Here is a 21,892-nt window from a genome sequence, read left to right as displayed (position 1 = left end):
TTTGATTCCTGGTCAAGGCACACACCTAGGTTGTGGGTCCATTTCTTGGTCAATGCACGTACAAAATGTCAACCAATGGATGCTTCTCCCTCTCTCTCCCTTCCTGTCTTTCTCTAAAAAGCAATAAAACAATCATCAAGGGAGGATATAAAAAAAAAAGAAAGAATAAAAGACTTGAAAAACACTATTAAACACTGAAGAAGAAGTAACCTTGACATCTTTCAAATTCTTCCAAAACAGAAAAGAAGGGAACTCTTCCTAACTCATTCGATGAGATCACCAGTTCTTTTTCCTACCAAGGCCAGATAAAGACATGCCCCCCCAACTTATAATGGCCAGGATACATTTTAATGAGCATAGATGAAAAACTTCTCAACAAGATACTAACAAACTGAATCTGAAGCATGTACAAAGGTTTATATACCGTGAGCAAGCAGGACTTATCCTAGGAATGCAAGAAGGTCAGTATGAGAAAATCAATCCATACAATAGACACTAATGGAATGAAATTAATTACTGACCACCTCAATAGACACAGAAAAGGCATTTAACAAAATCTAATGCTCTTTCATGATTGAAAAAATAAAAGTGAGAAAACCATAAGTAGATTAAAAAACACAAACAAAACAAAACACTGAGGAAACCATGAACAGACAGGAACTTCCTCAACATAATAAAGGTGACCTATGAAAACCCCACAGAAAACAACAAAATCAATATTGAAGGGCTGAAAGCTTTCCCACCAGGATCAGGAACAAAACAAGGGTTCCTATTTTCACCACTGCTATTCATTACTACACTGAACTTCTAGCCAGAGCAAGTAGACAGGGAAGAGAAACAAAAGGCATCCAAATCGGAAAGGAAGAAGTAAAATTATATCACTGATGGTATGATTCCATATATCTATACCTATATCTATATCTATATATATATCAATATATACATATATGTATATATACATATACACACATGTGTGTGTGTGTGTGTGTGTGTATATATATATATATATATATATAATCTTTCAAAGAATCTACCAGAGATCTACCTGTGGCAACAACAAATGAAATGAGCAAATTTGCAGGTCATAAGATCAACATACAAAAATCTGTGTGTTTCTATACACCAGCAGTGACAATCCATGAAGAAAATTAAAGAGCAATTCCATTTCAATGGCATCTCAAAGAACTAAATACTGGAAATAAGCTTAACCAAGGAGATGAAAGTCTTGTACATTGAAAACTATAAAGAATGCAGGAAATCAATTTAAAATGTCCAAATAAATAGAACGGTATTCCGTGTTCATGGGTCAGAAGACAAATGATCGAGATAGCAATACTATGAGGACACATTCGATGCGATTTCAATCACAATGTCATCCCCCTTTTTACATAAATAGAAAAGCTGGTCATCCAATTCACATGGAATTGCAAGGAGCCCAAAATAGCCAAAGCAAAGTCGAAAAACAACAAAATTAAAGGGCTCCCACTTTTGATAAATATGTGCCCAGAATATGTGAAAAACCTTTCAATGAAAACAACAACAACAGAACAAAAACCGCCCATTTAAGTGGGAAAGACGCCTGAAGATTCTGCCCCAAAGAAAACCTGTGCATGCTAATAAGCATAGGAAAAGAAAATCCTCATTCATCACTAGGAAGCTACAAATCCATACCCCAAGGAGATACCAGTGGTTACCTATGAGAAGAGTTGGCATAAAAAACAAATGTTGACACTTGTCAGACCTTTCATGGCACGTGAATAAACGAACTGTGGTACAGCCATGCGACGAAATACAGGTCAACAAGAAAAAGTAACACACTACTGATTTAAACAGGAATGAATCTTAAAGGAATCATTCTGAGTTCTTCTAAAATATCAATTCTAAACAAGTAATTGGGGCCCTGCAGCCCTACCAGAAGCAGAGGCGGATTGAAGGGTGGGCGCAGCGGGCGCGCACCCTGGGCCCCGACTTCTGAAGGGCCCCGCAAAACCCCAACTTGACACTTTCCTCTAATGACACCAAGTTTGCTTTCATTACTACGCTGCATAAAATATGGGAAATGCGGATTTTTCTTTTCCTTGGCTCTCTCCTTGTTTTTAAGGGGCCCAACCAATATCTACTTCCCCGTCCGGGGCCTCCACCCGCCTTAATCCGCCTCTGACCAGAAGTCAGGAACTGCAGTGCTGAAGAGGGGAGGAGGCCGTCAGGCTGAAGGCCACTCCGGGGAGCAGGGGTCCTGGCCCGGCTGCCAAACCCAAGGGGCACCTTTGGCATCAGCACCTGGGAGACTGTGCTCTACTTTTTTGTCCCTTCAAGTCATACAACATGACATAATGTAAGAGGAGAAAGTCGGCCATCACAGGGACGCAGATCCTTACCGTTTGTGCTCCTCTTCCTTGATTTCTCCAGCTCCCAGCTTCCTCCTTTCCCAGAAAGCCCACAAGGATTCCTCCTTCTTAACAGCCTGCACCGCGCCTTCATTTCCAACCTCCTGTTCTCTATGCAGCCTCAGAGAGGAGAGCTAGGGAGCTGGGGTGGTGTCCATGGGGACCACCCCGCTGTCAGAGGCTGGCCTGGCGCCCGCACCGACTGCCCCAGGGATTGGTAGGCTTGTGGTCTTCTGAGTTGTTGCCGTGTGCCCAGCAGAGGCAGGGCCCCTGGGGGTGGAGGCTGAGAGGGACACCACGGTAGAGGCCACCGTGCTGGTGGTGGTGGTGCCCAGCCCTTGGCTGGAAGCATGGGAGCTCTGCTTGGGTGCAGGTCCGTGGGTGGGCATGACGGCGGGCGCAGCAGCGCCTCCCAGCGTACGCTTTTTCCCAGCGCTGGCGCCAGGGGTCGTGACCAGGGTGCCCTGGCGAGTTCGCTTCCGCGTGTTCTGTGCGGAGCTTCCCCCAGGGCGCTGGGTGGCCGTGCCAGACGGGCCTGGAGCCGATGACGAGGCGGCCAAGGCAGGCCTGGGGCCGGCGTGCGTTCCCGGGGGGGCCTGGGCGATGCTGCCCAGGGCTGGCTGGCCTACAGTGGAGACTGGGACCTGGGCTGGGCCTGAGGCTGCCCGTTTTATGCCTCGAGAGCTGGGTGGAGCCCCCGAGGGAAGTGCATAGGGAGCGGGGCTGGTGTCCATGGGGGTCACCCCGCTGTCAGAGGCTGGCCTGGGAGGTGGGCTGGTGTCCATGGGGGTCACCCCGCTGTCAGAGGCTGGCCTGGGAGGTGGGCTGGTGTCCATGGGAGTCACCCCGTTGTCAGAGGCTGGCCTGGGAGGTGGGCTGGTGTCCATGGGAGTCACCCCGCTGTCAGAGGCTGGCCTGGCAGCCAAGCCTGCAGATGTGCAGGCCGAGGGGCTGGCGCTCAGCACAGAGGTGACTGGAGCACTGGCGGACACAGGGGCACTGAGGGCAGGCACAGGCTGCGGGCAGGAAGGCACAGGCTCTGGAGCCCCCCAGTCCCAGAGGGCCCACGCCTCACCACGCAGAGCCCTGAGGATGGTCCGCCACCGCGCTTCTCGGTCTCTGTCCAAATCTTCTGGGGTCACCCTGTACCCGGGGTCGGGACCTGGTGGCAGGCTTAGAGGGGGCCCTCGCCTGCGCGGGAGCAGGCAGACCTTCCTTTTGCGGCGCCTGGAGGGTGCTGTGTCCCCTCTGGTGGCACCCCGGCCCTGCTCAGGCTGGCTCAGCCTCCGTGGCAGGGCGGCAGCTGAGGAGGGAGCCCCAGGGCGCTGCTGCCTCAGCGTCTTCCCGGCCCTCTGGGGCAGCCCGGCGTGGCAAGGGCCGGCACGCCTCCCCCTCTCCACCGGAGGGCAGCCTCGGGTGGAGCTATAGGAGCTGGTGATGGGGTTCCTCTTCCTGCAAAGGCAGGGGGAGCCCCTCACGGAGGCCTGGGCCTTACCGCGCCTTCCGTCTTCCCGGCCCTGCACCTGGAGGGTGCCCTGCAGGGGCCCAGGCCTGAGCACCGAGGCACGGAGGCCTCCCTGGGCCCCCGGGAGCCTGCAGGTAGGCGGGGCTCCCTCACAGCCCTCAGCCTCACTCTCTGGCACAGTGGGCTCCCCCCCCTCCTCACCTACCTCCTCCCCGTGCCCCCCACAGGCCCACTGGTAAAGGGACCTGAGGATCCCGAGCAAACGCCACAGGCTCTGGGGGATCCTCACACAGACACTCACGAAGGCTGCTGCAACACCGCATGTGAGCAGGTGCTGGCGGGCTGGCCCTGCAGGAGGTGGAGGAGCAGGGACAACTGGGTGCCGCTGGCGGACCAAGGGAAACTGGCCACCTGGGGGAGCTCTGAGCTGGCCCCCTGGTCCCCAGGGCGGGGGGTGGGGGCAGAGTGCACTCAGGCAGTTGCCCATTGGGCGCGTCTGGGAGCTCTGGCCGGGAGCACAGAAACCGTCCTCAGCAGCCAGAGAGAGCTCGCCAAGAAGTATCCGTTGGGCTGTTGCCTGGATACACTTGGAACTCCCCGGAGGGGGGGGGGCTCGGGGAGGGGGGCCACGTGGAGGGCCGGCAGGAGGAAGGCGCGTGCTCCAGCTTGCCCAGATTCTGTGGGAAGGGCGCGCCCAGACGCCTCTTGAGGTCAGTTCGGGGCTTCCCCATCTCGGGCTGGGGGAGGGGCAGGCGCACGCGAACGGCTTCTGCCAATTACGCAGCCACTGATCCTGCACCGGCCGCCCAGGCCCTCCTGTTACAGAAACAGGAGAGTCCAAAAACAAAGCGCAGAGTTTGCAGCTGGGAGATAGGCAGCAGGAAGCAGCTTTCAGGATGCCCTTGCATGCCTGGAGCTAGTGGCTGGATACATTGTTGCAAAGATCCGCTTTACTTCCAAGACTCAGGGAGATGGGAGGGATCTTGGACTGTGGGCTGGTATGGAAGAAGCAGACCGAGCCTACTAGGGTTCTGTGAATGGTCAGGACGGTTTGCAACACCCACTGTGAGAGGACGCGGGGAGAGAGAGGAGGCAGGGAGGAAGAGAGAAGCAGCTGCGGACATATTTTGGGCTGGCTCTGGCTCTAGGAGGCTCACTCTAAGGCTCTCTCTGGCCCTCACGCCCTCACTCTCTGGCTCTTGTGGGCTCCCTCCATCTGGCTTGGAGAAGGGATCTCCAGGCGGCTTTAAGAAGAGGCTCTTGCCAGACTGCTTTGAGAAGGAGAGGAGATCCGTGCGATTTGCAGGAAGAAGGCAGTTTCCAAGGAGGCTGAGAATCCAGGCGGTCCTGCATTGAGAGCTGGAGGGCACCACAGCACAGAAAGGGCCTCCCCAGTCAGAACTGAGTGATTGGCAGCTGCTGGTAAAGCTGAACTGTGCCTGGGAAGTAGGGAAACGGTGTTTCTGACTTCCGTAAGACTGGCCAGGTCTGGGAGGGGGAGGCAGGACGTTGTGTAAATAAACAATTCTTTTCCTTTTCACCAAACTCTGGTATTCAGAGTTGTAATTCTGGCGGCGGGCAATCGGACCCCTAACTAAACAGCCCGAGCGCAGGTAGGCGGCGGGCCCAGGAGGCCGCGTCCATGGGCCCGCGACGGCCGGGCGGCAGGGACCTCGCGCTCTGTGAGGGCGCGGGGCGCGGGGCCGAGGTGCCCGGGCGCGCGGTGCATCGGAGCACCGTGGTTCGAGGAAAGGCCCGGCCCGCATCCCGGCGCTTGCGGAGCCACCCTGCGTACGCGGCCCGACTCTGAGGCGGCGGCCGGCCGGGACATGCCGGGGAGCCCGCGCTGAGCCCGGCCTCCGTCTCCCGAGCCCGCCGTGGATGATGTCGCTGCCCCTCCCTCCGCTGGCCGTCGGGCCTCGCCGCCGCGCCGACCTTGTCGGCGGCCAAGGAGAACCCGTGCAGGAAAGTCCAGGCCAACATCTTCAACAAGAGCAAGTGTCAGAACTGCTTCAAGCCGCGCGAGTCGCATCTGCTCAACGACGAGGACCTGACGCAGGTGAGCGGGCGGGGGGTCCCAGGGCTGCCCCAGAGACGGAGAGCCAGGCCCCGCGCAGTGCAGCCGCCGTCCCGGGCGTCCCCTTCGGGCTGGAAGTTCCCGGGCACGGGCCACCCCGCTGAGGGTCTGGAGGGGCCGGCTGAGGCGGGCAGAGCGCCTCGCCCGGGGTGCCGGCGACCCCCCCCCCCCCCCCCCCGGTCCCGACGCCCGTGAGACCATAGTCCTGCTGTGGACAAGCGAGCGGACGTTGCCCTGTGCCCGAGGCGGGCGGAGGTGGGGGTGCATCTGAAGGAAATGGAAAAGGAACAGAAAAAATGTGCGTGAGTCCTTGGGGGAGGGGGCGGGGGGAGGGCGAGAAGTGTATTGATAGACTCGGGACAAAGGGAAGATGCTCGAGTGTGCCGAGAAATAACATCCTTTCCCGTTCCCGTAGCCCTGCCGTGTGATTCGTGCTTTTTGGGTGACTCAGCAACGCCTGGTTTTTCTTAGTAGGAACAAGGCGCTTTAGGAGGTCTTGCTGCCTCACGGCCCCCCCACCCCCCGAGTCTGACTTAGGGCCGCACTTAGACTTGTCCCCCAGCGGGCCCGGGGTGTCCCTCGTGTCAGACCCAGCCTGCCCTTGCTCCGCGTCATCGCCCCTGTCGGGGATTGCAGAGCTGAGGGGTCCTGAGGTCTGGGGGGAGGGCCTTGCTCTTGAACTTCACCTGGGGCTCCTCTTCTGCGCTTGGGGCCCAGCTCTCCAGTCACTTTCGAGGACTGAGGAGCCTGTGGGTCCTGGGGAGAGTCGTTCCCTTCCTGCTCTATCCGCCAGGCGAGGGCTTTAGGGGAGGCCAGTAGCTCCCAAACGTGCATCAGAGTCGCAGCCTTGAGGAATACAGAGCCCTGGGCCGACACCTGGGGCGACGTGGGACATGGGGCGTTTGTGTTGGTGGCAGCTCCCCAAGAAGTGGGGCTGTCGACCCCACTGGCCTTCGGGAGCCAGTGTCCTGGAGTCTCTGGACCCTGGGAGGGCTTTGGCACATGCTGATTTCTTGGGTTTCCTGATGCAGCCTCGTCTGTGTCCCCGTGGGGTGTGTCCTTGCCCTCTGCCCTGCCTGCATCCTCTTCAGAGATTTTTCTGCCACACCCCTGAATCAGCCCAGGGAGCTCCTTTCACATTCCGGGGAGTGTGGGGGCTGGTTTAGCCGCTGCTGTTCCAGAAGAACCCCTTCGAAGGAAGCCGCTGCTTTCAGGTGCACCCGCCTGGCTGTCTCGAGTGCTCCTTGAGTGCCCACAGGGCCGCGCGCGTTCACGGGGCTGAGGAGAGTGGAGGGTTGGGTGGAGGGCTCACGGCCTGGGACTTCGTGCCTCCCTCTGAGGTCAGGTTCCCACTGGCCAGGAAAAGACTCCTTTCATCTAAAACCAAAAAACCCAAAACAGAACTGCGTCACCAGACGCTGACCGCTGCAAAGTCACAGGGTTGTTAGGACCAAAGGGCCAGGTCCTCTCGGGAAGGCGGAGCTGCTTCCTGGTTAGGTGTTGGGGCTGCGGGTAGGGTTTGCAAGGGAGATTCCCTCTTCTTGGCTGGATGCCTTTTTCTGAGAAGCAGTGGTGTGGTGATGAGGGTCCTGGGCCTGCAGTCAGGACACCTTGCTTCTAGTCTTGGCTGTCACTCGCAGCTGCGTGACCTTGAACAGTCCCTTTGCCTCTGTATTGTTCATTTCTTTTTCTGTACATTGGGACTAGAGATCCCTGACTTACGTCACTCACCAGGCTGTTGTGAAAAGCAAGGGCTGATAACTTATCAGACTTTTTGTACAGTAAAAAAAGAATCACCTACAGAATAGTAAACTTGGATTTAGGAAATTCATTCCTGAGCTTGGCAAGCATTGTTCATATATATATTTTTAGAGGGAGGGTTGATCCACTTATTGATGCATTTCATTCATTGGTTGATTCTGTATGCGCCCTGACCATGGATCAAACCTGCATCTTGGTGTATCAGGATGACGCTGTAACCAACCGAGCTACCCACCAGGGCAGCAAGGGTTATTCTGAGGGTTTCCTGGTTATTTCAGGCAACTACCAAAATTGGTAGATTGGGTCTTATTTTTTGATCCTTAAGTTTAGATAAACTAGAATGGAATCTGCATATTTGAGTTGAACCTGTTAAAAATTTTTGAAAAGTCTGTTCATTATTAATTTGATTCAAATGAGTGGGGTCACAAATTTAAAGTATGTTAGCTTTCACTGTATCGACCGTTGAATTGTGGGTTTTAAAACAGACCTGAGTTCCAGGGCACAACTGCAATGGTAGTTTCTGAAATAATGAGTGGGGTTATTTGTGGTGGGTGCGATTAAGTCAGCCCTCTGCCTTCTGGGATCTTTCAGGAAAAAACTGCTCTTGAAAAGAGGAGGGAGACTCAGGGATGTTGCCAACAGCCTTCGCTGCTTGCTGCTCTCTGCATCTGTTCCCCTTCCCACCCCTCCCCCTAGTTCTTCCTCTCATCCTCGTGGATCCTTTAGAAAAGCTCAGCCAATTGGTTCTCATCAGTCTCCTGCAAGCCCCTGCTTCCTGCTGCCTTCTCGGTCCTGAGTTTATTTTAGGCCATCAAGCCAGGGAGATAGAGCAGTGATAATTGAGGCCACCCCCTCTCTAAGAGGTGAGGGCACTGAGATCAGTGAGGCAGTGAGAAGGCCTTTTGCCCTGGGATGTCATCGTCCCAGGGGCAGACATTTCTCTGAGCCTTCTGCTCTGAGCTTATTTCCACAGCCGTGGGTTTTGTTTATTTTTCCCCCAGAGTGCTACAGAAACCTCTCCTAGGGACTGCATCCTAGCATCAGACCTGGAAGAGATTTGTGATCAGCTAAACCACTTTTAACCATGAGAAGACTGAACCCCAGAGAAGAGAGACCCTTGCCTGTACAGGGACACAGTTAGGATTCTTCAGCCACTGTTCTCTCCCCTACTCACATTAAGGGTCTGTAGTGGCCACCCCATAAACACATGGCGAGGAGAGTTGTGTCAAAGAGGATTATGTTACAAAAGGTGCCTCGGAGGGCAGGCTTCGGGGATCCCACCAGGGACCCTGAGATGACTGGTTTGGAGCAGAGGAGTTCCTGATTCTTTCCTCACCACTGGAATTCAGAGTGATCCAGGATAAGGAATAAGCAACAGTCCTTTATTACTTGTCATGGCATCCTCCAGCCCCAGCCCCTGTTCACAGGGTGACATTTATCCTTCAGGTCTCCTGTGCATTTCTCTGCACATATATGGATTTAAATGCACACTTAAAACCTTTTTTAACCTAACCTGTTGGTACGTATTTGCAACATTATTTTTTTCTGGATGGCAACATGTCTTACTTCTCTTTTTATGTTATTAAGTACAAATATACCAAGATCATTTGGTAGAGTGTACCACCAGGTATGTATTACAGTTTTGCTCTATTGGTGGCCAGCAAGGTTACTTCTCGGTTTTGCTGCTTATAAACAGTGAATGCTTCAGTGAACAGCTTTCTAAATGCTTCTGGGTGCATTGTGCCTGCGTGAAAGCAAGTATTTCTCTGGGGGCAAATACTTAAAAAAAAAAAAAAAAGACGGGGTTGACATCAAGTGCATTACATTTGCTTCTATTTTATTGATTATGATATTACAGTTGTCGTAATTTTTTCCCTTTGCTCCCCTCTGCTCAGTACCTCCTTACTGTCCAGGAACTCCCCCCCTCCCTTAGTTCATGTCCATGGGTCGTGCATATAATTTCTTTGGCTTCTCCATTTCTTATACTGTTCTTAACGTCCCCCTGTTTATTTCGTACCTACCAGTTATGCTTCTCGATACCTGCACCTATTCCCCCATGATTCCCTTTCCCCCCTCCCACTGACAGTCCTTCATATGATCTCCATATCTATGGTTGTGTTCCTGTCCTAGTTGTTTGCTTTGTTTTTGTTTTTAGATTCATTTGTTGATAGTTATGAGTTTGTTGTCATTTTACCATTTATAGTTTTGATCATCTTTTTATTAAATGTGTCCCTTTAACATTTCATGTAATAAGGGCTTGGTGATGATGAACTGCTTTAGCTTTACCTTGTCTGGAAAGCACTTTATCTGCCCTTCCATTCTAAATGGTAGCTTTGCTGGCTAGAGTAATCGTGGTTGTAGGTCCTTGCTTTTCATCACTCTGAATGCTTCTTGCCAGTCCCTTCTTGCCTGCAAAGCTTCTTTTGAGAAATCAGCTAATAGTCTTATAGGCACCCCTTTATAGGTAGCTCTCTGCTTTTCTCTTGCTGGTTTTAATGCTCTTTACCTTTCACCTTTGGCATTTTAATGATGACGTGCCTTGGTGTGGTCCTCTTTGGGTCTAGCTTGTTTGGGGCTCTCTGTGCTTCCTGGACTTGTATGGCTACTTCCTTTGCCAAATTGGGAAGTTTTCCTTAATATGTACTATTTTTTCCTTATGATAGCCTTGGGTTTTGTTTGCTCTCTTCTTCTAGTTCCTCATGGTGTACTGTTAGGTTATGCTTGAGAATTTCTCCTCTTTTAGTATATGTATTTTCAACTATAAATGTCCCTCTTAGGATTACTTTCACGGTGTCCCATAACTTTTGGTATGTTGTGTTTTTGTTGTTATTTATCCCAAGATATTTCCTAATTTCCCTTTTGACTTGTTTAGAAGTGTATTGTTTAATTTCCACATGTTTGTGAATTTTCCAGTTTTCCTTCTGTTACAAATTTTCCGTCCCATTCTATTTTGATCAGAAAAAATACTTTGGGTGGTTTCAATCTTTTAAATCCTATTAAGACTTCTATTGTGACCTGATGGATTGTCTGTCCTGGAGACTGTTTTGTGTATACTTGGGGAGAATGTGTATTCTGCTGATGTTGACTGTCGTGCCCTGTATATGTCTGTTGTATATCATTGGTTTATAGTGTTATTATATGTAATTGGTTCATAGTTTTGTTCAAGTCCCCTCTTTTCTTACTGATGTTTTTGTTTTTTTCTACCCATTACTGAAAATGGGATATTGAAGTGTCCAAATAGTATTGTAAAACTATTTATTTCTCCCTTTGATTCTGTCATTTTTATTTGATATATTTTGGGGCTCTGTTATTATGTGCATATGCGTTTATAATTGTTTTATCTTCTTGCTGTATCAAGTTTTTATCAATATATATTGTCCTTCTTTGTCTCCTTTAACTTCTTTTAAAGTCTATTTTGTTGAACAAAAATATAGCCACCTTAGCTCTCTTTTGGTTATTACCTCCATGGACTATATTTGTTCATTGTTTTATTTTTAATCTATTTGTGTTCTTTTATCTAAAGTAAGTAAGTCTCTTGCAGGCAGCACATAGATGAATACTATTTTCTTTTTAAATTTAATATGCCTGTTTCTGCTGTTTAATAGGGGAGTTTAGTTCATTCACGATAACATGATTACTGTTAAAAGATTTACTTTTGTCACTTACCTATTTGTTTTTGGTATGTTTTATGTGTTTTTTGTCCCTCAATTCCTCCATTACTGCCATTTATTATTTAGCTTTCTTTTAAAAATTCTTTTTAAAGTATATTTTATTGATTATGCTATTACAGTTGTCCCAATTTTTTCCCTTTGCCCCTGTCTTCCCAGTGCCCCCCTCACCTGGTACCACCCTTCCCTCCAACAGGTGCCCCACCTTAGTTCGTGTCCATGGGTTGTGCATATAAGTTATTTGGCTTCTCCATTTGCTTTACTATTCTTAATATCCTCCTGTCTATTTTGTACCTACCAACTATGCTTCTTCATCCCTGTACCTTTTCTTCCGTTCTCCCCCTCCCCCCTCTCTGCTTATAATCCTCCATATGATCTCCACATCCATGGTTCTCTTCCTGTTCTGGTTGTTTGCTTTGTTTTTTTGATTCAGTTATTGATAGTTGTGAATTTGTTGTGATTTTACTGTTCATCGTTTTGATTTTCTCCTTTTTCTTAAATTAGAGCCTTTAACGTTTCATATAATAGGGGCTTGGTGATGATGAACTCCTTTAGCTTTACCTTGTCTGGGAAGCACTTTATCTGCCCTTCCATTCTAAATGATAGTTTTGCTGGCTAGAGTAATCGTGGTTGTAGGTCCTTGCTTTTTTCATTTTGGTTACTTCTTACTAGTCCTTTCTTGCCTACAAAGTTCCTTTTGAGAAACCAGCTGATAGTCTTAGGGGAACTCCTTTGTAGGTAACTCTCTGCTTTTCTTGTGCTGCTTTTAAGATTCTCTCTTTGTCTTTCACCTTTGACATTTTTAATTATGATGTGTCTTGGTGTGGTCCTCTTTTTGTCTATCTTGTTTGGGATTCTTTTTGCTTCCTGGACTTGTATGTCTATTTTCTTTGCCAAATTAGGGAAATTTTCTATCATTTTTTCAGATAAGTTTTCAAGTTCTTGCACTTCCTCTTCTCCTTCTGGCATTTCCATGATTCAGATGTTGGCACATTTGGAGATGTCCCAGAGACTTTTTATTCTCTGTTGTTTTTAATTCTTGTTTCTTCATTCTGTACTGGTTGAGTGTTTATTTCTTCCTATGTCCAAATCATTGATTTAAACCCCAGCTTTCTTCCTTTTACTAGGGGTTCCCTGTGGACTTTTATTTATTTCACTTAGTGTATCCTTCATTTTTTTTCCCTTATGCCTTTTCTGTACTCAATGAGTTCCCTGAGCATCCTTATTACCAGAGTTTTGAACTCTGTGTCTGACAGGTTGTCTGTCTACATTTTATTTAGTTCTTTTTCCGGAGTTTGGATCTGTTTTTTCGCTTGGGCCATATTTTATTGTCTCCTCAACTTGGCAGCCTCCTTGTGTTTGTTTCTGTGTATTAGGTAGAGCTGCTTTGACACCCTGTCTTGGCGCACCTGTTATGTTGTAAGAGGAAGAGCCTTAGGTATTGCCAAGGGGTGGCCCTCTGTTTCACCGCTTTGTGGCACTGTATGTAGATGGGGTCAGAGAGGGAACAATGTCGCTTGCTCAGCACTCAGCCTGTTTCCAGTCACCTTACCCACTTCCCATATGCACCTGGTACCTCTCTAGCTGTTTCCTACATGGTGGTTCCCAGAGTGGGTGCGTTTGCAATTATTCTGGGACTGTGGGGGCCCTCTAAACAGACTCTCCTGAGAGATGGGCAGTTTCTTCTGCCACCCCAAGCCCCACTGGTTTTCATAGCCAAAAGCTATGAGGCTTTTTTTCCCCAGCACTGGAACTTTGGGTTGCAGAGTCTCGTCTGGGTCTGGAATCGCTCCCCAGGTGTCCCTCCTGGCTTTTATCCACCAGACTTGAATGTGGGACCGCCTGTTCTGCCAGATGCCGCAGCTGCCTTGCCACCACCACTACACCATCTCCTCTCCACCCCAGCTCCCTGCTTCTACCCGTCCTACCCATCTGGATGAATATTTCTCCCTTAAGTCCTTGGTTGTTGGACTTTCATACAGTTCAATTTTCTGGCAGTTCTGTTTTTTGTTTTGGGGTCAGCTGTGATCCTTCTTATGGTTGTATGAGGCGGCAAGGTGTATCTACGTATGCCTCCATCTTGGCCAGACGTCCTCTCTTCTTTTTAATTCTCGAAGACTTCTGTTTAAAGAAAAATTTATAGGGGTGACGTTGGTTAATAAAATTGTATAGGTTTCAAGTGTACAGTTCTATAACACAGCATCTGTACATTGTATGTGTGTTCGCCACCCACAGTCAAACCCCTTCCTGTGGCCGTGTATTTGAACCCCATTGCCCTTTACTACACACCCACCCAGCCCCTGTCCTTCTGGCAGCCACTGTAGTGTTGTCTGTGCTTATGAGTTTTTAATCTGTTTGTTTGTTGCTTTCAGTTTTATATCCCACATGAATAAAATCATATGGTTCTTGACTTTTTCCAGCTGACTTATTTTGCTTAGCATGATATTCTCAAGATGTATCTATTTGTCGCAAGTGGCAGTACTTCATCTTTTCTTGTGGCTGAGTAGTATTGCATTATATGTATGTACCACGTTTTCTTTATCCAGTCATCTATCTGAGGACACTTAGGTTGTTTAACGTCTTGGCTACTGTGACTAATGCTGCAGTGAGCATAGGGGTACATATATATCTTTCTGAATAAATGTTTTTACATGTTTTGGGTGGAGACCCAGAAGAGAAATTGCTGGTTCATATGGTAATGACTCGATTTTTTTGAGAAACCTCCATACTGTTTTCCATAGTGGCTATATCAATTTACATTTCTACCAGCAGTGTATGTGGGTTCCTTATTCTCCACTACCTCTGCACCACTTAGTACTACTCGTCTTACTAGTAACAGCAATTTTAACAGTGTGAGTTGGTATCTCATTTAGTTTTGATTTGCATTTCCCTAATAGTTAATGAAGTTGAGCTGTGTTCATATATCTGTTGTCCTTTTGTATGCCTTCTTGGGAGAATTGTCTGTTTAGGTTCTCTGCCCATTTTTAAAAAATTAAATTGTTCTGTTGTTGTTGAATTGTATGATTTATTTATCTATTTTGGATATTGTCCTTTTATGGAAGGTGGTTGCAAATATTTTCTCCCATTTGGTTGGTTGCCTTTATTGAGTTGGGTGCATATATCTTGATAATTGCTGTGTCTTCTTGATCTGTTGTCACTTTTATCATTATGAAGTATCCATCATTGTCTCTTGTTACCTTTTTATCTTGAAATCTCTTTTGTCAGATATAAGTATGGCCATACCTGCTTTTCTCTGGGTGCCACTTGCTGAGAGAATCATTTTCCACCCTTTCTCTTTGAATCTATATTTTTCCTTAGAGCTAAGATGTGTCTTCTTAGGCAGCATATGGTTGGATTTTATTTTTTAATCCAGTCTGCTACTCCATGACTTTTTATCAGAGAGTTCAATTCCTTTACATTTAGGGTGATTTTCAACGTATGAGAATTTCCTATAGCCATTTTATCTTTTGTTTTCTGATAGCTCTGTGTCTGCGTTGTTTCTTTTCCCTTGTGTTTCTGTGTGTTTTAATTGGGTGGTATCCTATGATTTTTTTCCCCTATGTTTTCTCTTTTTTAGGTCATGTGTCTCAGTACTGCTTTAAAAAAAACTTTTTTTGTGTGTGTGTGGGGGGGTACTTTTAGGCTTATGCAAAAGAAGGTTTCATCTATACTGTAGTTCTTTTCTTCTATGTGCATCTTATCTCCATTCCCCTTTGCAATTTCAGACCTTTACCTCCTCCCCCTTTTATGTTTATATTTAAGTGTATAATACCCTATTCTGAATCAGGGTTGCAATTCCCTGCTTCTTTCTGTTAGTCTTCTTACTCATAATTCTGTATCCTTTTGTTTTTTTGTTTGTTTTAGTTATAATAACCCCCTTCGATATTTCCTGTAAAGGCAGGTCTTGTGGTTGTAAACTTTCTCAGTTTCTGTATGCTTGGACAAGTCTTTAGTCCTCCTTTATATTTAAAGGATAACTTTGCTGGGTATATTATCCTTGGCTGGTAATTTCTCTTTCAATCAGTTAAATATTTGATTCCACTCTCTCCTAGCTTGTAGGGTTTCTGCTTAAAAATTCAATAGTAACCTAATGGGCTTTCTTGTATAGGTTATTATATTCTTTTCCCTGGCTAACTTGAGAATTGTTTCTTTGCCATTAACTTTTGACAGTTTCAGTATAATGTGCCTTACAGATGGCATTTTAGGATTTGGATAATTAGGTACTTTGCTTGCTTTTTGGATTCGAGGATCTAGCTCTTTTCATAGGTTTGAAAAGTTCTCATCAATCATTCATTAGAGTAGGCTCTCTGTTCCCTTCTCCCTCTCTTCCCCTTCTGGTATAACTATTATATTGCTTTTTCTGGGGGAGTCAGGTAGTTCTCATAGCGTTTATTTATTTACTTGTTTATTTATTTTACTCTAAAATCTCTCTCTTCTATCTGCATCACTTCCAGAGTTTTATCTTTGATATCACTAATTATTTCTTCCATTTGGTCAGCTCTATTTCCTAAGTTTTCTAATTCATTCTTCATCTCTCTTATTGAATTTTTAATCTCCAGAATCTCTATTTGCTTCTTTTTTAAGGTCTCAATCTCTTTGGCAAAACACTCCTTCTGTTTTTTTATCTTATTTCAGTGTTCATTAAACTGCCCATCTGTGTTTTCTCGCCTCTTGTTGAGTTTTTTCAGAACTGTAATCCTGAATTCTCTGTCATTAAAATCACATATTTCCACATCTTTAAATTTATTTTCTGGAGCGTTTTCATGTTTTCTGCGCTGCCTTGTCACCTTGGTTACCATGGTATTTGATGGATTCTTTCTCTGCACAGGTATTTATAAGAATGAAATCTGCTTTTTAAAAAAAAGAAAAAAGTAAGAGTGCCACTTCTGTATTTAGTAAGTTGATTAGAAGAGGTCTTTCTGTTATTTCCCAGTAGGTGACACAGAAACGCAAGTTTTGAAGTTTCTCTTGCACTGCTCTGGCGTCTCAGATCTCAGCAGGGGAGCAGAAAAATGCCCCGTATTCCCTGGGAGGTGAGCATCTTCTCTGTGACCAGGTGGGCTTTGTCTCATAGTGTCACCCCCAGGGGGGGGAATGTTGTGTCCCATGAGGTCCAGAGCCCATGACGTGCCAGCATTGTCCTCTGCAACTGGACGCTGCCAGCAGTGCGGCACTGCTGCAGCTGTCCCATGGGCCTCGCCCTGGGCGCGCACGGACAGGTGCGTTGGGGAAGGGTGGGTGGGGAGAGACTGGCTTGTGCCTTTTTGGCTTTGTTCTCCTCCCACTAATGGTGACTGCCAGACCTCTCTAGCTCCACCCGGTCCCTGGGATTAGCCACAGCATGTGCCTGCCACCCAAGGAGAAATGCTTCTGTCTCTGCAGGTCTCAGGGCTGTTACAGCTTTTTAGGGGCCTGCTGCTAGCTCTCAGAGGGTGATGGGAGGCAGCCAGGACCTGTGGCTTTGCATTTGTGCCTGGCAATGGCAGCTACCAGACAACCATGGCCACACCTCTGTTCTCCATCTCTGCCCCGGTCACTGGGTCAGTATGTGCTGACCATGCAGGCAGGGGCGCTTCCTCTCCCTCTCTGCTCCACAGGTTTTCAGGGAGTGCCTGCTGCAATCTGATTCCTCCCCTCTCCTGAGACACACAGCGAGCTCCTGGCTGTGTCCGTTGCCCGTCTCTGCTCTTCTCTCTTTCTTTCTCCCCTGTTCACTCTGGTTTACCCACCTTCGGATGTTTCAATGTGTGGATCTCCCAGATGTGTTTGTGTGCTGAGCAGGGAACCCTTTGCTGAATTATAGATGTTCAACTTGTTGTAACTTCAAGGGGAAAGACCAGCAGAATCTCTCCCACCACCATGCTTTTGACATCATCCATTACTGCCCTTTCTTGTGTTTAGTTGATTACTTATTGTGCACCATTTTGATTCTCTTTTTCTTTCCTTTTCTGTATTTTTTAAATTTATTTTTTAGTGATTGACTTGGGGGTTACAATTAATATCTTCGATTTATGAGAATCTTGTTTGAAAAATAATAACTTAGTTTGAGTGGTTTACAAATACTCTATTCCTATATCTCTGTCCCCTCTGATTGTATTATTGTCACACAGTGTTTCTTTGTACATTTTATGTCCACTGACATAGGTTTTATGCATTGCATTGGTCCCTTAAGTCATATAGAGTAAAAGGAGATACAAACTACACAAAAAGTACAGTAACACTGGTTTTTATATTTATCTGTATAGTTGCCTTCACCAGTGTTCCTTATTTTTCTTAATGGCTTCAGCGTGAAGAACGCTCTTTAACATTTCTTGAAGGGCAGATCTACTGGTAATGAACGGCCTCAGCTTTTGGTTATCTGGAAATGTCTCAGTTTCTCCAATTTTGAAAACTAGTTTTGCTGGATACACAATTCTTGATCGACAAGTGTTCTTTTTCTTTTCTTTTAGGACTTTAAATATATCATCCTATTGCTTTCTGGCCTCAGTGGTTTCTGATGAGAAATCAGTTCATTTTATTAAGAATCCCCTGTAGAGAACAAGTTGCTGCTTTCTCAACTTTCTCTTACTCTTTGGGCTTTGACAGTTTTATTATGATGTGTCTCAGTTTGGGTCTCTTTGAGTTTGTCCTGATTGGAGTTCATTGAGGTTCTTAAACGTGTATACATACTTATGACTTTCCTATGAGTTGAGAGGCTTTCAGCCATTGTTTCTTAAATTTTTGTGCCCCTTTTCTCTCTCTCCTCTTTCCGGAATTCCTATGAGCATATGGTGGTGTGTTTGATGAGGCCCCACAAGTTCCTCAAGTTCTGTTCATTTTTCCTCATTCTTTTTTCACTTGCTTCTCAGGCTAAATAATTTCAAATGTTTTACCTTTAGGTTTACTGACCCTATTTTTGCCTGCTCAAATCCACTATTGAATGCCTCCAGAGAGATTTTTTTACTTCAGTTATTGGACTTTTCAATTCCAGAATTTCTTTTTGTCTCCATTTTAATAGACTTTTTAAAGAGTAGTTCTGGTTTAACAAAAAAGATGAATGGAAAGTACAGAAATTCCCATATATCCCCTCCCCTCAAACACATACAGCCTCCCTCACTATCAACGTCCTGTGCCCTGTGGTACATTTGTTACAATTGTTGAACCCACAATGATACGTAATTAGCATCCCAAGTCTATTGTCTGCATTGGGGTTCACTCTTGGTGGTGTCCATTCTCTGGGATTTGACAAATGCATAACATAGATCCATCATGATAGTATCATAAAGAATAGTTTCACTGCCCTGCAAAATCCGCTGTGCTCTGCCTTTATCTCTCCCTCTCCTCAATCCCTGACCCCCACTGATTTTTGTTTCCATAATTTAGCCTTTTCCAGAATGTCATATATCTAGCATCATACAGTAGCTTCTCAGCTTCGCTTCTTCGTTAGCTATATGCATTTAAGACTCCTCCATGTCTTATCATGACTTGCTAACATTTCCTTCTAGTGTCTGGATATATGTTTATTTATACATTCACCTACTGAAGGGTGCTTAGAGGTTTTGGTTCCTTGTATGCAACTTTTACCTCTAAATTCATATTCTCACTTTGCTCATATATTTTTCTGAGTTCCTTTTGTTCTTTGTCCATGGTTTTCTTTAGCTTATTGAACATATTAAAGACAGGTGATTTAATATCTTTGACCAACATTTCCGTTGTTGAGACTTCCTCAGGGATGGTTTCTGACATATTCTTTTTTTCTGCGAATGTGCCATGTTTTCCTATTTCTTTGTATACTTTGCACCTTGTTGAGAACTAGACATTTTGTTGCGGTAACTCTGGACATCTAGTTCTCCCACTCTTCAGGGATTGCTGAGGGCTGGGCTTCATTTGCGACTTTTCCAAACTATTTTTGCCAAGTATGTGTTCCTTTTGTGTGGCCACTGAAGTTTCTGTTCCTTTATCTCTGTAGTCAGCTGGTGATGCGACAAAAATATCTTTAAATGTCCGGCTCCTGAAAGGTGCATAGAGGATTGAGTAGTATCTCTTTAATAGCCTGGAAGCCACAGCAGCTGTTAGGGATTGAAACAATGGCCACCACCCTCTGTGCTGGTCCCTCAGAAATCAAAAGCAGCAAAGGCAATCAGAACTTACAACCCCGATATTTGGAGGACAACATCCTTATTGCCCATTCAGGTTCCAGCAGATTGCACCAGGAACATGAGCAGCTGTCCCCATTGATGCCTATATGTTGGGAGCTGGACAGAGCTAACCCCCACCATGAAATAGGCTGAAATGCACCAAAATTTTGCTAGCTTCTCAATCCCAGAGCTCCAAAACAGCTACTTCAGACAGATGCTACCAGCCCAGTAGGTGGAGGGGCAGATCACGGGAGCGTCCTACTCTGCCATCTTTCCTGACAACATTCTCTTCACAGCTCAGTTTTGACTTGAGGTGGCCACTTACTTCCTAGCTATCCAAGCTCTGTAGGTCACTTGCTTGTTCTCAAGAAGGTTTTAGAATCTGCTCTAAATACCCGAGGCTCTTAAACATCATGATAATGAATCTTGGTTTGTGAGAAGTTGTTGTACCAGATCCCTGATTGGCACTTTGAATCTGGAAGCTAATGTCCCTTAAATCTGTTTTCTCAGAATTCCTGTTAGTCAAGCTTTGGACCTCTTGAAATGATTCCATATTTTTTTGTCTTTTCTATCCCTATTTTCTGGGAACTTACTTCAGTTACGTTTTACAGACCTTCTCCTGATGCTTTCATTCTGAGTATTATATTTTTTCAAAATTGAAAGTTTTAAAAGAAATTTTGCTCTCTTTTATTGTAATTTTCCCATTACCATTTAGCCCCCTTATACCCTCTCCTCCCTGCTGCAATCACCACACTGTTGTCCCTGTTCATGAGTCTTTTTTTCCTTTTTGCTTGATCCCTCCACCGCCTCTCCCCCCCGCTCAGCTGAGCTGTCATCCTGCTCTCCGTCTATGAGTCTGTCTCTGTTTCGCTTCTTAGTTCAGTTTGTTCATTAGATTCCACGTATGAGTGAAATCATATGGTATTTCTCTTTCTCTGACTAGTTTGTTTCACTTAGTGTAATGTTCTCCAGGTCCATCCACGCTGTCACAAGGGGTAAACTTTTCTTCTTTTTTATGGCTGAGTAGCAGTCCACTGTGTAGATGTCCCAGAGTTGTTTTATCCGCTCACCTATGATAGACACCTGGGCTGCTTCCAGATCTTGGCAGTTGTAAACAACGCTGCAATGAACATAGGGGTGCTTATATTCTTTCGAATTAGTGTTCTGAGATCCTTTGGATAAATTACCAGAAGTGAAATTGGTGGGTAATAAGGCAGTTCCATTTTCCATTTTTTTGAGAAATCTCCATACTGTTTTCCACAGTGGCTGCCCCAGCCTGCATTCCCACCAACAGTGCATGAGGGCTCCCCTTTCTGCACACCCTTGCCAGACCTTGTTATTTGCTGATTTATTGATGATAGCCATTCTGACCAGTGTGAGGTGATATGTCATTGTGGTTTTAATTCGCATTTTCCTGATGATTAGTGAACATCTTTTCATATGTCTGTTGGCCACATGTATCTCTTCTTTGGAGAAGTGTCTATTCAGGTCCTTTGCCCATTTTTTAATTGGATTGCTTGCTTTTTTTTTTTTTTTTTTTTTTTTGGTCAGCTTTACAAGTTCTTTATAAATTTTGGCTATTAATCCCTTATCAGATATATTGGTGAATATGTCCTCCCAGTCCGTGGGTTGTCTTTCTACTTTCACTTCTCTTATTTAACATAACACTGGAATTCCTAGCTATGGCACTCAGACAAGAAGAATAAAAGGCGTCCAAATTGGAAAAGAAGTGAAACTATGTTTATTTGCAGATGACATGATACTTTATAGAGAGAACCCTAAAGATTCCACCAAAAAACTACTAGCACTGATGAATGAATTCAATAAAGTAGCAGGATACAAAATTAATATCCAGAATCAGTTGCATTTTTATATGCCAAAAATGAACTATCAGAGGGAAATTAAGATAACAATCCCATTTACAATTGCTTCAAAAAGAACAAAATACCTAGGAATAAATGGAACCAAGGATGTGAAAGACACCCCCCCCGCCCCCATAAACCCCTGTGCTGTGGAAGTGGACAGGAGGGTATGTCCCTCTCTTCCAACCACCTTCCTGGGTTTTGGTACCACTGCAGCACGCCTTTTTTGTGTTCTGCTGGGGCGGTGCAACGCACGCATGCGCCGCAGTCTTCAGTGCTTCCCCACCCCTCCCCATTTGCAGGCGGAGGGGCCTTGCCACCATTACAGTGGGACAGGAAAGAAGACATTTTTAAAAGCCTGGCCGCACTGTGCTGGTGTGAAGTGGCTCGGTAGGTTAGGCGTCGTCTGGCAAAGAGAAAAGTCTCCGGTTGGATTCTCACTCGGGGCCCATGCTTGGGTTGTGGGTTTGGTCCCCTAGTGGCTGGGAGAGAGTGTCTGAGGAGACCCCCTGATCTTCTGCCTGGGGGACAAGGGCCATTGCCTGCCAGGAGATG

General features: G+C 46.3%; 1 long non-coding RNA gene across 1 annotated transcript in view; it reads left to right on the top strand.

Annotated features, from left to right (window-relative positions):
* The first annotated feature begins 5,770 nt into the window (after window positions 1–5,770).
* Window positions 5,771–21,892, top strand: part of LOC149997570 (uncharacterized) — a 29,436-nt gene continuing 13,314 nt past the window's right edge. The window contains exon 1 of the long non-coding RNA XR_016514084.1: window positions 5,771–5,911. This is a non-coding gene — a long non-coding RNA (uncharacterized LOC149997570). The remainder of the gene's footprint in view (window positions 5,912–21,892) is intronic.

This window comes from Furipterus horrens, unplaced genomic scaffold, assembly GCF_987537825.1.
Source record: "Furipterus horrens unplaced genomic scaffold, mFurHor1.1.pri manual_scaffold_11, whole genome shotgun sequence".
NCBI lineage: Eukaryota > Metazoa > Chordata > Mammalia > Chiroptera > Furipteridae > Furipterus > Furipterus horrens.
Note: the sequence above shows the minus strand (reverse complement) of the source record. Positions and strands in the feature narration are given on the sequence as shown.